Source organism: Mirounga angustirostris, unplaced genomic scaffold (genome assembly GCF_029215605.1).
Source record: "Mirounga angustirostris isolate CCGP_5_RB_7025 unplaced genomic scaffold, mMirAng1.0.hap1 SCAF_2, whole genome shotgun sequence".
In the NCBI taxonomy this organism is placed as follows: domain Eukaryota; kingdom Metazoa; phylum Chordata; class Mammalia; order Carnivora; family Phocidae; genus Mirounga; species Mirounga angustirostris.
Window position 1 is genome coordinate 62303305 of NW_026991710.1, and position 15293 is coordinate 62318597.

Here is a 15293-nt window from a genome sequence, read left to right on the forward strand (position 1 = left end):
GACCTGAGCCGAAGGCAGTCGCCCAACCAACTGAGCCACCCAGGTGCCCCTGACTGTCACCATATTTAACTCAAGCTTTTTAGCCTGCACAATTATTAGTGAACAGATACAGTTAGATCTGGATAAGATCCAATTAGATCCAATTCTAAAATGTGTACTCATACTCTTCTTTGAAATTGAGAGAATCCACTTAAAACAGTCTCTAAATTCAGGATTCTTTAGGGTCAGCAATTAGCCTATTGTCTAGATCTAAAATAAATCTACCTTTGAAAACATATGTGAAAAACTACATGAAATAAATATAAGGTAGGAAATCTAGACTTAGACTATTCCATCTCAAAGAATGCTTTTATACCTCAGAAGAAACAACAAACTCCCAAATTTATGCTTTATGAGAGTTAATTGAAAATTCCTACTCAGCGATACTTGGCTATAATTTTAGAAATGTTTATTAGGCCATCTGAAATTCCTATTCAAAAATTTCAGAATTAACATGTATTTAATGAAAAACACAGTAATTTAATGTATATATGAATGGCTGCATTAAAAACATCATAAAATGTCTAAATTAATACTTTTTAATAAAAGACACTATAATTTAATTTTTAAACATGGATACATCAAATACAGCAAGAGAAAGAGCTATAGCAATTCAGCTCCATAAAACTAAGGCAGACAAATGAATTGCCTTAAGGGAAAAAAATTTCCTAAAATTCAGTTTCCTCATGATTCTCTTTTAAGATGGGAAATTAGAGTACAAGAAATATACCAAATAATAAACCCCCATGTTCTTAGGAGACAGTTCTGAAATGAGTAAGTGAAAAATCACTCTCCAGTGATGATTAGGAAGTGATGCCCGTCATTCTAAAACAGTGACAAAAATATGTGTACGAGTAACTAAAAGGCTATATATTCTATACAATGTTAGTACAATTAACTTCAAATTATTATTCTCCTTGCTTTAAAGAACTAGCCTCCAATAAAACCAGTAATTTGCTAATAACTATTTTGTATTGGTAATAACTATTGTAAGTTTCCTTTAACAACTACCTGAAAATTCTATTATTTTTTAAACATATGGGACTTAAGTAATGAGTTTTTCAAAGTTACATAAAATATAACATACTACAAAAATTGGTTTACCTGGAATTCTATCAGTTGGTTCTAATACTCACCATTTGGGCTAATTTACAGTTCTGAAATAAATAATCCCAAAGAAAAACATTAAGTTGCAATCAGTATAGTGTGGATATTTACATTTTTGTAGCCTAACCAGAAAACTGGTAATCTATATTTAGTAAAAAGCATCTCTCTAAAAACCAGAAGTCTACTCTTCAATTGTGGATGAGCACTAATTACTAAAAATCGTTGAACATTTAATAAGTATGTGGGAAAGCATTCAAGATGTATTGCTAACTCAAAACAAAAACTGATTACATATACCATAATCCCATCTTTGTAACAAAACAACATATATATACAAAATGTGTACCAACATGTATGAAAAAAAAGGTAGGAAAGAATGATAGGAGGGGCGCCTGGGTGGCTCAGTCGTTAAGCGTCTGCCTTTGGCCCAGGTCATGATCCCAGGGTCCTGGGATCGAGCCCCGCATCGGGCTCCCTGCTCCGTGGGAGGCCTGCTTCTCCTTCTCCCACTTCCCCTGCTTGTGTTCCCTCTCTCGCTGTGTCTTTCTCTGTCAAATAAATAAATAAAATCTTTAAAAAAAAAAAAAAAAAGATAGGATTGTGGGTAATTTTTCTTATTTAGCTATATTCACTTTTCTACAATGACAATATATTGTTCTTATGAAGAAAGGACTTTTTATTAATAAACTTCATTTTTTAGGGAAGTTTTAGGGTCACAGCAAAACTGAAGAGAAACTAGAGAGTTCCCATAAACTCTCCTTGTCCCCAACAGTACAACCTCCCCCAACTATAAACATTCAGCACCAGAGCGGTACATTTGCTACAATCAATGAACTTTTACTCACACATCATCACCCAAAGTTCACAGTTTACAAAAGAGTTCACTCTTCTTTTTTACATCCTATGGATTTCATCATATCTATAATGACATCTACCATTGTAGCACCATACAGAATAATTTCACTGCCCTAAAAATCCTCTGTGCTCTATACCCCTGGCAACCACTAATCTTTTGACTGCATCCATTGTTTTGCCCTTTCCAGAAATGTTATATAGTTGGAATCATACATTATATAGCCTTATCAGACTAGCTTCTTTCACTTAGTAATAACCTAGATCTGGGTTCCTCTAGACCTTCCCATGGCTTGATAGCTCATTTCTTTTTCTTTTTTTAAGATTTTATTTATGGGGCACCTGGGTGGCTCAGTTGGTTAAGCGTCTGCCTTCGGCTCAGGTCATGATCCTGGAGTCCCGGGATCGAGTCCCACATCGGGCTCCCTGCTCAGCAGGGAGTCTGCTTCTCCCTCTCACCCTCCCCCTCTCATGCTCTCTGTCTCCCATTCTCTCAGATAAATAAATAAAACCTTTAAAAAAAAGATTTTATTTATTTATTTGACAGAGAGACACAGCGAGAGAGGGAACACAAGCAGGGGGAGTGGGGGAGAGAGAAGCAGGTTTTCCGCTGAGCAGGGAGCCCGATGTGGGGCTCGATCCCAGGACCCTGGGATCATGACCTGAGCCGAAGGCAGATGCCCAACGACTGAGCTACCCAGTCGCCCTGATAGCTCATTTATTTTTAGCACTGAGTAAATTCCATTATCTGGATGTGCCAGAGTTTATTTATCCACTCACCTACTGAAGGACATCTTGGTTATTTCCAAGTTTTGGCAACTATGAATAAAGCTAATATACATCTGTGTGCAAGTTTTTGTGTGGATGTAAGTTTTACGTTCATTTGCATGAATACCAACGAACATGACTGCTGGCTGGATCATATGGTAAGACTATGTTTAGTTCTAGAAGAAACTGCCAGATAGTCTTCTAAAGTGGCTGTACCATTTTGCATTCCAACCAGCAATGAAAGAGTTCCTGTTGCTCCACATCTCCAGCATTTGGTGCTGCAAATGGCTTGTGGCCATTCCAATAGGTATGCGGTATTTTGTTATTATTTTTAGTTAAAAACTAAAAAGGCACTGACATATATTTGAAGATACACGTGAGACTTTCACATTTTAAAAAATAATCTTTGTCATAATTCTAATAACCTAGCACGTTATCAATACTGAGAAAGTTATATATTACCTACAGATAGCTGCAAAAATATCAAGATAAATAACAATCTTGTATTCTACAAAATACAGATAAATAAAAGGAATCCTGCCAAATAAGAAAGGTAATTTAAAAAGAACTCAGATTCACAAAATTAATGAGTTATGTAAAGCGATCACTGTCCATTTAAACATCCACATTTTCTCTGATCAAAGGCAGTATTTTTAAGCATTTCTGTGAAATGTTTAGTTGTTAAAGCCTAAAGCCATAGAAGTAATACTATGGCATACAGTTTCTCTAAGGTTTACTCATCTCTTACACCCATAGTATTTTCCTAAAGCTTTTTCCATATTCTGATTAAGGAAATTAACCTGATTTTCCTTGAGCATTATTTAAGCTATGTAGTATATTTTCTTTTATAAATCATTCATATACACATTAACACAGTATTTTTTAAAAACTGTGAAAAATATTCTGATAAAGCAAACTGCATCTAAAGGAAATGCCAGATGTCTGGTTTTTTTTTAAGATTTTATTTATTTATTTGACAGAGAGAGAGAGAGCGAGAGCAGGAACACAAGCAGGGGGAATGGGAGAGGAAGAAGCAGGCTTCTTGCCGAGCAGGGAGCCCGATGTGGGACTCGATCCCAGGACCCTGGGATCATGACCTGAGCCGAAGGCAGACGCTTAACCACTGAGCCACCCAGGTGCCCCAGATGTTTTTAATTTAGAGATTCAAAACCATATTCTTCCCAGAATATAGACACACACATCTGAAACATAAACATTATATTTAAAAGGATGTTTTAATAACTACCGGTAACACCTATGTACTTATTCGTTAATTATTCAATATTTAATTCAAATAAAATACCCTGGGTTACCATTCCTTTTTTTTTTTTTCCTGAGGAGCCTAAAAGTCACTTACAAATGCCCCTGAGGACAACAGTCCACCTCCAAGCAGTAATTTTCTTTCTTGGGGTAGAAAATATTTGTTTCCCCAACCACCTCTGAGCACACCATTAGAAGTAAATTAGAAATGATTCCCTGTCTCTCCTTTTTGAAACCAAAGTGTAGTAACATACAAAAAAAGCTTAGGCCTGGGTGTTACGTTATCCATTGAAAATTACTCTAGATGCCCAATTCCATAAATCCACACATCGATACACATCAATAGAAGGCAAGAAAGGATTTTTTTTTTTTTTAAGATTTTATTTATTTTTTAGAGAGCGAGCGAGAGAGAAACAGCATGAGAGGGGAGAGGGTCAGAGGGAGAAGCAAGCAGGCTCCCCACTGAGCCGGGAGCCCGATGTAGGACTCGATCCCAGGACTCTGGGATCATGACCTGAGCCAAAGGCAGACGCTTAACCATCTGAGCCACCCAGGCGCCTGAAAGGATTTTTTTTAAGCTACCAGTTTGAGGAATCATCAACTGACCCATCCCAGTAGCACAACTAAATCAAGTAGCTATACTAAAATGAAAATAAGAAAGATCTATTGCGTAAAACTAATGGCTAAAAAATAAGTACTGATAAATATATAACTGTCATGACTCCAAGAAATGCTAAAATAAGAAATCAGTCTCATATTACAGCACACACTGAAATCCTCTCTAAAAGTACGGTTCTCAACCAGCTGTGATTTTGCTCATTAAGGGATATTTGGTAATGTCTGGAGACATTTTTGGTTGTCACACCTGGGGAAATGGGGCTAATGGCATGTAGTAAGTAGAGGTCATGGGTGCTAAACATGAGCAATTTCTTTGCAATAATGGTTGTCTAATACTGAAAGAATGTTTCCTTAATTTTTTGTGCTATTCACAACAGACTCAGAGCATAATAAAGTTTAAGCTGGGCACTTGTGATGAGCACTGGGTATTGTAAGTGATGAATCACTAGAATCTACACCTGAAACTAATATTACACTGGATGTCACCTACCAGAATTTTAATTAAAAAAAAAGTGTAGTGTAAATATTTACATTTTATAATTTGCAGAGATTTACCTCATTCCCAAGAACATAACTGACTGCATAATGATACATGAAAAAAAAAAGCTGGATTATTAATATTTCCTCATCACTTTCTTAAGACTAGACAATCAACAAATTAATTTCTATTTGTAGCATATGCCTATTTCTGTGGCGCAAATACCCCCATGTACTTTTGTGGTACAAAATTACCCATATTTTGAAAGGCAGGTTTCAAGCTGTCAACAGGATGCCCAGTAACTATCATTATACTGTATTTCAGAAAAAAAGTAACCTCAAAATTATAACAGTAAGATATAGTAAAATAAGAAAATTATGAGTTTTCAGGATTTGTTTCTAATATGGTTTAATTCCATGTTAAGTAACTAAATTTTAATAGGTTGGATTCAGTAATTGACTTGCAAAATTCCTGGAAAAATTAGCAACTGGCTCTTTCAAACCAGCCCAAGCCAACTCTAGCATACCACTAAGTATGTAACATCCTGATTTCCTTCTCCTATAGATGCTCAGTTCCTTGGAATCAATTCTGCTTCACCAAAAAATTCAAATCAAACATCAACTTGCTCCTTGTTGTACCTAGCAAACTTAAGTTACTTCTACTCCATCTCCAAGGAGGTTCATTCATCAAGTAATAAGACATAGGAGTTGTTCTTTATGAGAATGCATACAACGTATTATAGGAGAACAGAATTAAAATTTTACAAATAGGGGCGCCTGGGTGGCTCAGATGGTTAAGCGTCTGCCTTCGGCTCAGGTCATGATCCCAGGGTCCTGGGATCGAGCCCAGCATTGGGCTCCCTGCTCGGCGGGAAGCCTGCTTCTCCCTCTCCCACTCCCCCTGCTTGTGTTCCCTCTCTCGCTGTGTCTCTCTCTATCAAATAAATAAATAAAATCTTAAAAAAAAGAAAAATTTTACAAATAGAAGGAAACAGATGATCTGTATACAGTCCAGTGATTTTCAACCCTGGACAGCCTTTAAGGAAGAAACAATATGATTCTATATAAGCTCTTCCATAAAGCTGAAGTGAACATTATGTAATATCAAAACCAGATAGCACATGAAATTTTTTTTTAACTTTAGCAAATCAAATCTATAAATGTATAAAAAGGGAAATACATCATGCCAAGTGGTGATTGTCTCAGGAATACAGGGGCTAACATAAAAAAAAAAAATTCAATATAATCCACTTATATTCAGATTAAAAAGCATTTGGAAAAATCCAACCACCATTCCTATTTAAGAAGAAAGAACTCTCATTTAAATAATAAAAGGGAATGTACTCAGCCTGATAAATGGCATCTATAAAAAAAACTATAGATCTGATGAGACTTACTTAATAGTTAATCTCTAAATGCTTTCCTGCAAAAATCAGGAACAAGGCAAGGATATCTGCTCTCACTTCTTTTCAACTTTGTACTGAATATTCTAGCCCACACAATTAGACAAGAAAAAAATAAAATAGGCATGGAGCCCAGGAAGAGGAATTAACTCATCTTTGATCTCAGACAACATAATTGTGTATATATACGTAGAAAAGCCTACAGAGACTAGAAAAAAGATGCAAGAACTAACTAATAAGTTATTTAGCAAGGTTGCAGGATACAAGATAAATATATCCCCCCAAAATCTATTTTATTTTTATATACAAGTAATAAGCAATCAGAAACTGATTTGTTTAAGTAGGCTTCACAGACAGCATGGAGCCCAACACAGGGAATGAACTCAAGACCCTGAGATCAAGACCTGAGCCGAGATCAAGAGTCTGATGCTTAACCAACTGAGCCACCCAGGTGCCCCAGAAATAAATTTTTAAATACTATTACAGTAGCATCAAAAAGTATACAATACTTGGGGGTTAATATAAAAAGAAATGTGGAAAAATCGCATAATGCATAAAACTTGTTAAATCACTAGGCTATACACCTGAAACATAACATTGTGTCAACTATATTCAAATTAAAAAAAAAGATGTGCAAAACCTTAACACTGAAAACCGTTAACACATACTGACAAAAATTAAAAAGCTAAATAAATGGAGACATGCATCACCTTCAAAGAACAGAGGATTCAACACTGTTAAGATGTTAATTCTTCCCATATTGATCTACAGATTCAATGTAATAATTTCAATCAAATTCCAGCATGTAATTTTTGTAGAAATTGACAAGCTCATTCTAAAATGTAAATGGAGGGGCGCCTGGTTGGCTCAGTCAATGGAGCACATGACTCTTGACTTCAGGGTCATGAATTCAAGCCCAACATTAGGCTTAGAGATAAAAATCTTAAAAATAAATAAATAAATAATAAAATGTATATGGAAATACAAAGGACCTAGCTTTGAAAAGGAAAAACAAAATTAAAAGCTTACACTACCTGATTTCAAGAGCTATTATAAATAGCTCTTGGTAATCATGGCATTGAGATATTAGCAAAAAGATAAACAGATCGAGAGAATAGAGAGTCTAGAAGTAAATTCACATATATAAGGTCAATTAATTTTCAACAAAGGTGCCAAGGCAATTCAATAGGGAAAGGATAATCTTTAATAAATAGTACTGGATCAATTACAGTGCCATATTAAAACAAATAAGCCTCAACCTTTACCCCACACCACATACAAGAATTAACTCAAAAAAAGTAACATGTATTAATTTATATGCCTTATTAATTCACTAGTAATCACAACTATTCTAGGTTGTAGGAGTTTTCATTATCTCTTATTTTAGAGAAGCAGGAGGAACTGTAAATATAAATGCTAAAATTATAAAATATATAAATTATAAAACACAAGAAAATAGTGATCTTAAGTCTGGCAAAGATTTCTTAAATAACAGAAAAGCATGATCCATATAACAAAAAATTGGTAAGTTAACTTTCATCAAAATCAAGAACTTTCCTTCTTTGAAAGGCATCAAAAAAAAAAAAAAACAACAACAACCAATCCACAGACTAGGAAAAAAATATTTGCAAATCATACAATACAAAGAATGTGTATCCAGGGGCGCCTGGGTGGGTCAGTCAGTTAAGTGTCTGCCTTTGGCTTAGGTCATGATCCCAGGATCTCGGGATCAAGCCCCAGATGGGCTCCCTGCTCAACGGGGAGTCTGCTTCTCCCTCTCCCCCTGTCACTCCCCCTGCTTGTGCTCTCTCTGGAAAATAAGTAAATAAAATCTTTTTTAAAAATAAAAAACAATGGATATCCAGCATAAACAAAGAACTCTTAATAATAAAACTTTTTCAATGGACAAAACATTTTAACATATAGTTCACGAAAGAATATATATGGATGGCAAATAAGGCACATCATAGGATGCTTAATGTGATTAGTCATTAGAGAAATGAAAATTAAACCACAATGAGATACCACCACATACCTACTAGAATGGATAATATTAAAAAGACTGACCAGGTAAGAATGTGGAGCAACTGGAATTCTCGTACACTGAAGATAATGAAAACTAGTACAACTGTGGAAAACAGTTTCACAGTTTCTTAAATAGTTAAATATATATCTATATGACCCAGACATCCACTACTAAATATTTACCCAACAAAAATGAAAACATATGTCCAAAGACTCAATTGATCTCTAATGTTCTTAGTTTTATCTGTAATAGCCCAAAACTGGAAGCAACCCAAATGTCTATCAACAACGCTGGTAGATAAATAAATGTAGTAAATACAACAATGAAATATTACTCAGCAAGAAGGAATTACTTATTGATACACATGAGAACATGGAAAATTTTCAAAATAATTTTGCTGAGTGAAAGAAAACAATTTTTTTAATCACTACATTGTACACCTGAAACTACTATAACACAATATGTTACCTACACTGGAATTAAAATTTAGAAAAGAAAACAATTTTAATAATTTCAGAAAACTGATTCTTTGGGCAAATTGATTTTCAAAAATTTGATCTAGAAGCAGGGGAGTTAAGTAATAGGAGGTCCAAACAAGTATTCATTTTAAAATAGTCCACAATTTCTATATTAAGAAGTTGGTAATTCAATTCTCATTTTTCTTCATATGAATAGCCCCCTCAGAAACTGCAAGGATAGATGGGTAGATGATAACATGGCTAGAGACCCAGGAATACCCACAGCCTACTACTATCATACCCTTAACACCCTGAATCCAAGTACCTACACAATGGACTACACAATGACTCAGAAACAGTTCATTTTTCTGACATAGAAACAACAAATTTAACACCTACTACTGTGCAGCTGACTATTCAACAGAGATAATCCAAGAGAAACCATGTCCCCATTTCTCTAATGAATTCTCACACTAGCAGTTCCTTTCTTTCATTTCCTACTTCCTCACTAAAACAAATCCAAATAAATAAGAAAAAATGGTTTGGGGGTTTTTTTTATACTCTTATCCTCCAAATTCACTGTCAGCCTAACTCAAAGAGTATACTCACATCCCTCTTAGAAAAGACAGCTATAAGATATCCAGGTAAGCAAGAAAAAGACCACACAGATGGAGAACAAAGTTTCCACCCTGTTATATACTCAAGATGCTATTATGTAGTCAAGACAGATCTATCCATCTGGCAAGTGTTCCATGATAAACATGGAAAGTCATCTGTCTATTCTCCAGCATTCTCCTTAGCATACTGATCATCAAAGGTCACTGTATCTGACTGCGGCAAATGCTCATTTGAATTTTTTTACCTACAGTAAACCTACTAAAGTTAAGTGGGAGAAGGAAAAAACAAAAGCAAGAGAACTATATTCACAAGGATGTCTACAATATCAGAAAAATTTACTTCAAGCATTCTAAAACTGCTAATCATTAAGAAGTACTGCCCAAAGAAAAGTATTCTCCTAAATCAATTGGCAGTGCAAACTGAAAGATGAGTAAACACGAATCCACAGCATGTGTCTTCAAACCTACCAGAAATGAAAATATCTATGCTGCTATAAACAAAGAGTAAATATGTTAAGAGTGAGTATGTTCAGACTCAAGACAAATTGCAAGGGTAGCTGTAAAAAGATCACTTTTTTTGTTAAAAAGCAAGCATATCAACAATTGAGAGTTCTTATCAACTTTGACATATCCACTAGAAAAACTGGACTCAGCCAACATGTTTAAATGTGGAAAAAGAAAAAATCCTGAAGTAACATTCTAATACTTCATACAAAATAAAATACTTCACCTTTTTCCTTCTCCTACCTTCCAATTTCAGGCTTTCCCTCTCTACTGAAATATCATCTGTGTATTAACTAAGACTATTAGTTAATAGTCTTAGTGCATTGGGCGCCTGGGTGGCTCAGTTGGTTAAGCGACTGCCTTCGGCTCAGGTCATGATCCTGGAGTCCCGGGATCGAGTCCCGCATCGGGCTCCCTGCTTGGCAGGGAGTCTGCTTCTCCCTCTGACCCTCCCCCCTCTCATGTACTCGCTCTCTCTCATTCTCTCTCTCTCAAATAAATAAATAAAATCTTTAAAAAAAAAAATAGTCTTAGTGCATCAAGAAAATATGAACACTAATTCAAGAAACTGGTTTGTTTTAAAAAACTGAATCTGATAGTATCAAAAGCTAAGAATCTAATGAATCTCTCCTCATAATGAATAGCTTTTCTAATTATTTTAGCTTTTCTATTTCTTTAGAAAATAATTTAATTAAATCTTGACTGATATGAAAGTCTCCAAGTAACCAAAATAACTATTCCCATACTTTTGACCTAAACAAAATAATACAATGCTTCAGCATTAAATATACTCAGGAAGACATACACTTAAAAGGTGTTAAAACTAGTTTGACATTTCTGAGAACGAGGGTTTACAATTTGGAAAAGCCATTATCTAACTGTACAAGATTCCATTAAAAACAGCAGAGTAGGGGTGCCTGGATGGCTCAGTAGTTTAAACGTCTGACTCCTGATCTCAGCCCAGATCTTGATCTCAGGGTCCTGAGTTCAAGCCCCACGTTGGGCTCCATGTGGGGCGTGGAGCCTACTGAAATAAAAAGAAAAGAGAAAAAAATAGAGTAAAACAGAAAAACCTTAGTAACCAAACTCTAAAACTTGATAAGGCACAAAGAAAAGCTCCATCCAGGAAGGGTTCCAAGGTGCCAGCATCTTAATTATGAAAGAATTTAAAAGGCAGGGCCAACGCTGACTCACATTGATCCAAAACAGATAGCATCAAACAACAGAGCTAATCCTTAACTTTTTGGCATGAATAAATGCCTAGGAGAGTACCACTCTACTCATACAAATGACTGCCAAGAAAGTGGTGCTTTGTACTAAGCGGAAAAGGTTGGAAGGGAAGGGGTGTCAGCTTTAAAATAGTTCCTAAAATAGTTGCTTTATTACAAGGATAAAGAATAAGAACTTACAAAGGCTTTCAGTCAAGCCTGGTTCCAGGAAAAGGACACTTTGGCCCTATGTGAAAGCAAAAACCAGCCATTGTAAAACACAGATACCCAGATTTTGTCAGTAAGAAGGAAGAGCATTTATTGTTCATCATTTCCCACAAAGGTAGCAGAATCTTTAACTTGGATTCCTACTTTTTTCCTGGCAGGTAGGTAACTCTGCAAAAGCAACAAAAAACAAACTAAATATAAAACTCTTCTGAATTTCAATCCTGCAGTCAAAATGCCAACTTGACAAACTCATCAAAGGTTACAGAGAAACAAATTTCCTGTTTTGTTACTTAAACTCATTACCTTCCTCCTAAGCTAACCAATACAGAATTTCCTTCTTGTTTTGAGGCTGACAAAATGAGGACAGTATACTTGCAACATACTAGGAACAACAGGCAGTTACCCAGAGTCAAGGAATAGAATTTGGTATCATGTTCTAAAACCCAATTACATATAACCCATGTCTATTTTTTCTTCACTTGAGAAAAATCTAAATGAACATTTTTATTAGCAATTTTTAAAACCGTACTTTGAGGTTATTTTATTAAAAGAAGAAAAGAAAGTGTAATGCTTTATAAACATTTGTCAAAATTATTGCATTACAAACATGTCAAAAACCCATTATTTTTAATTATTAGAACTGTGTTCACTGCCCTAAAAACCTTATAGTCTAGGAAAGATAAGAAAAATGTAAACAGTGATTACTGTATTATAAACATTCATGTATCCCCCATCTCTTTCTAAAATACACAAAGGATATATTACACTGTTTACAAATAAGTGTAACTTAATGAAGAATGTGTACAAATTCCATAAAGGGCTACTAAGAAGAATAAAATCCAAATGGAGAGGTAGTTCCTGACCGACCTAATGGATTAACTGTGAAATGTGCTATAAATACTGTAATTCTAACAGTAAAAATGACTGAAACTTGTCTATAACTTATATATACATATACCATATATGTATTAGTATTGCTATCCCTGTCCTCTTACTAGCATCCTAACAATGAAAGAAAAAGGAAGAGAAAAAGGAAGCGTTACAACTATTCTTCAAAGATATAAAAAATGATGGATAATGTCCCATACGCACTATCATCCCTCACGTATGCTATATGGCTTTACTTAGTCTTCATCCTATTAAAATATGGCTCTCTCTCATCACTCCAATGAAAACTGTTCTTACTAAACATAAATGACAAAAAAAAAACCTAAATGACTTCAAGTTTACTAAATCAATTTTCAGTCCCCTTTTTAGTCAGCTCATCCTGTATGATTTCTGATTTTAAAAACTGAGGACCACCCTCTACTTCTTAAAACCTCCCCTCCTTATCTTCTGAATCAATTATAAAGAGGTTGAAGGAAGACAAGAGTTTGAGTGGGAGAGTAAGAAAACATGTACTGAATGTCCAGTCTGTCCAGATACTGTGCTCGATGATTTGCACACATTATCACATTTAATGTCACAAAAATTAAAACTACATGTTATTACCAATGAGGAAGCCGAAGAACAGAGAAGTTGTGAAACATCCAACATCTCACTGTTAATAAGTGACTAGACTGAAATTTGAATACACATGACTCCAACCACAAAATCCAAGATTATTCTACTACACTATGACAAATTTAATTCTAAACATTTATAGAGGAAAATGCAGAATAATAATCTTTTAATCTTGGGAGTGCACAAAACTTTTCTAAACAAGGTAAAGACCTTAAGATTAAACGATACAAAAAAATTTAATGTCTATAAGGCAAAGAGCAAAGTCATATAATCAAAAGATCAAGAGGAAATGGGAGCAAAGTCCCTGTAATATTTATAATGGATAATGAGGTAATGTTTCTAAAATATAAACAGCTTTTATAAATCAATAAGAAAAAAAAATGTAAACACCCCAACAGAAAAATTGGGAGTAAAGGTCATGATCAGGCAAATCACAAAAGACTGGCCAAAAAATAGTGAAAAGAAATACAACCCCCTATTAATCAAATAATTGCAAATTTTAAAAACATATGGCTTGGGGCACCTGGGTGGCTCAGACGGTTAAGCGTCTGCCTTCGACTCAGGTCATGATCCCAGGGCCCTGGGATCGAGTCCCACATCAGGCTCCCTGCTCCACAGGGAGCCTGCTTCTCCCTCTGCCTCTCTCTCTCTCTCTCCCTCATGAATAAATAAAATCTTTAATAAAAAAACATATGACTTTATTATCAGAGTGGCAAAGATTAATAATGTGAATAAGAGTTTGGGGAAATAGGCACCCATTACACAGCTGATGTGAATAGAATTTTATACAATTCTAAAGGGTAACCCAACAACATGTATCAAAAATTTTAAATGTGCAATCATTTTTTTTAAAGATTTATTTATTTATTTGAGAGAGCGAGAATGAGAGAGAGAGAGAGAGTACATGAGAGGGGGGAGGGTCAGAGGGAGAAGCAGGCTCCTCGCCGAGCAGGGAGCCCGATGCAGAACTCGATCCCGGGACTCCGGGATCACGACCTGAGCCAAAGGCAGTCGCTTAACCAACTGAGCCACCCAGGTGCCCCTAAATGTGCAATCATTTTAACCCAGCAAGTCCACTTCTAGAAATTTATACTTCAAAAAAGTGTGAAAGGGGGAACCTAGGTACTTAGTGAGTTGAGCATCTGACTCTTGATTTGGGCTCAGGTCATGATCTCAGGGTCATGAGATCAAGCCCACATCGGGCTCCCCACTCCGTGTGGAGACTACTTAAGATTCTCTCTCCCTTTCCCTCTGAGGCCCCCGTCTCTTAAAAATAAATAACTAAGGGCACCTGGGTGGCTCAGATGGTTAAGCGTCTGCCTTCGGCTCAGGTCATGATCCCAGCATCCTGGGATCGAGTCCCGCATCGGGCTCCCTGCTTCTTGGGAGCCTGCTTCTCCCTCTGCCTCTCTCTCTCTCTGTCTCTCATGAATAAATAAATAAAATCTTTAAAAAAAAAAATTATAAAAATAAATAACTAAGTGTGAAGTGTACGTATGAATCTTTTCCCTGCATTACTGTTGATAACTGTCCAAGATAAGGAAATAAATTGCCAATCGATAAGGGACTGAATTATAGGACATCAATAAAATGAATTACAATTCAGCCATTAGAAAGAATAATGTGTGCAAATGTAAAATGCTGCCTCTGCTGTGAGAAAGTCTGTCTGTTTTCAAAGAATTAAAACAGAACTGCCATATGATCCAATTATTACGCTCTCAGGTATATACCCAAGAGAACTGAAAACATATGTCCACACAAAAATGTGTACATGAATGTTCACAGCAGGATTATTTATAATAGCCAAAAAGTGGAAATTACCCAAATATCTGTCAGCTGATGAACAGATGAACACAATATGATATACCCCTATGACGGTATATTACTCAGCCATAAGTAATAAAGTACTATTACATGCTACAACATGAAATAATCTTAAAAACACTGCACTAAGTGAAAGAAGCCAGACACAAAAAGTCACATATTGTATGATTCCATTTATATTTAATGCCTGGAACAGGCAAATCTATGAGAGGAAAAGCAGGCTGGTGGTTGCCAGCAGATGAAGAAATAGGCAAATTAGAATTGCTAATAAGGATAAGGTTTCTTTTAAGGGTGATGGAAATGTTCTAGAATTAATAGTGATGGTTCACAACACAGTGAAATACTAAAACCACTAAAGTGTATACGTTAAAACAGTGATTTTTGTATTATGGTGATCTCAC

General features: G+C 35.5%; 1 protein-coding gene across 6 annotated transcripts in view; it reads right to left on the reverse strand.

Moving 5' to 3' along the window:
• Positions 1-15293, reverse strand: part of CNOT6L (CCR4-NOT transcription complex subunit 6 like) — a 114691-nt gene that overhangs the window by 84961 nt on the left and 14437 nt on the right. The window contains exon 1 of one of the 6 annotated variants that reach the window (XM_064584662.1): positions 11539-11557. The exons of the other annotated variants lie outside the window; for them this stretch is intronic. The gene's annotated coding sequence lies outside the window, so the exon portion shown is untranslated. Of the gene's footprint in view, positions 1-11538; positions 11558-15293 lie in introns of those variants that run through there. 6 annotated transcript variants of the gene reach the window in all.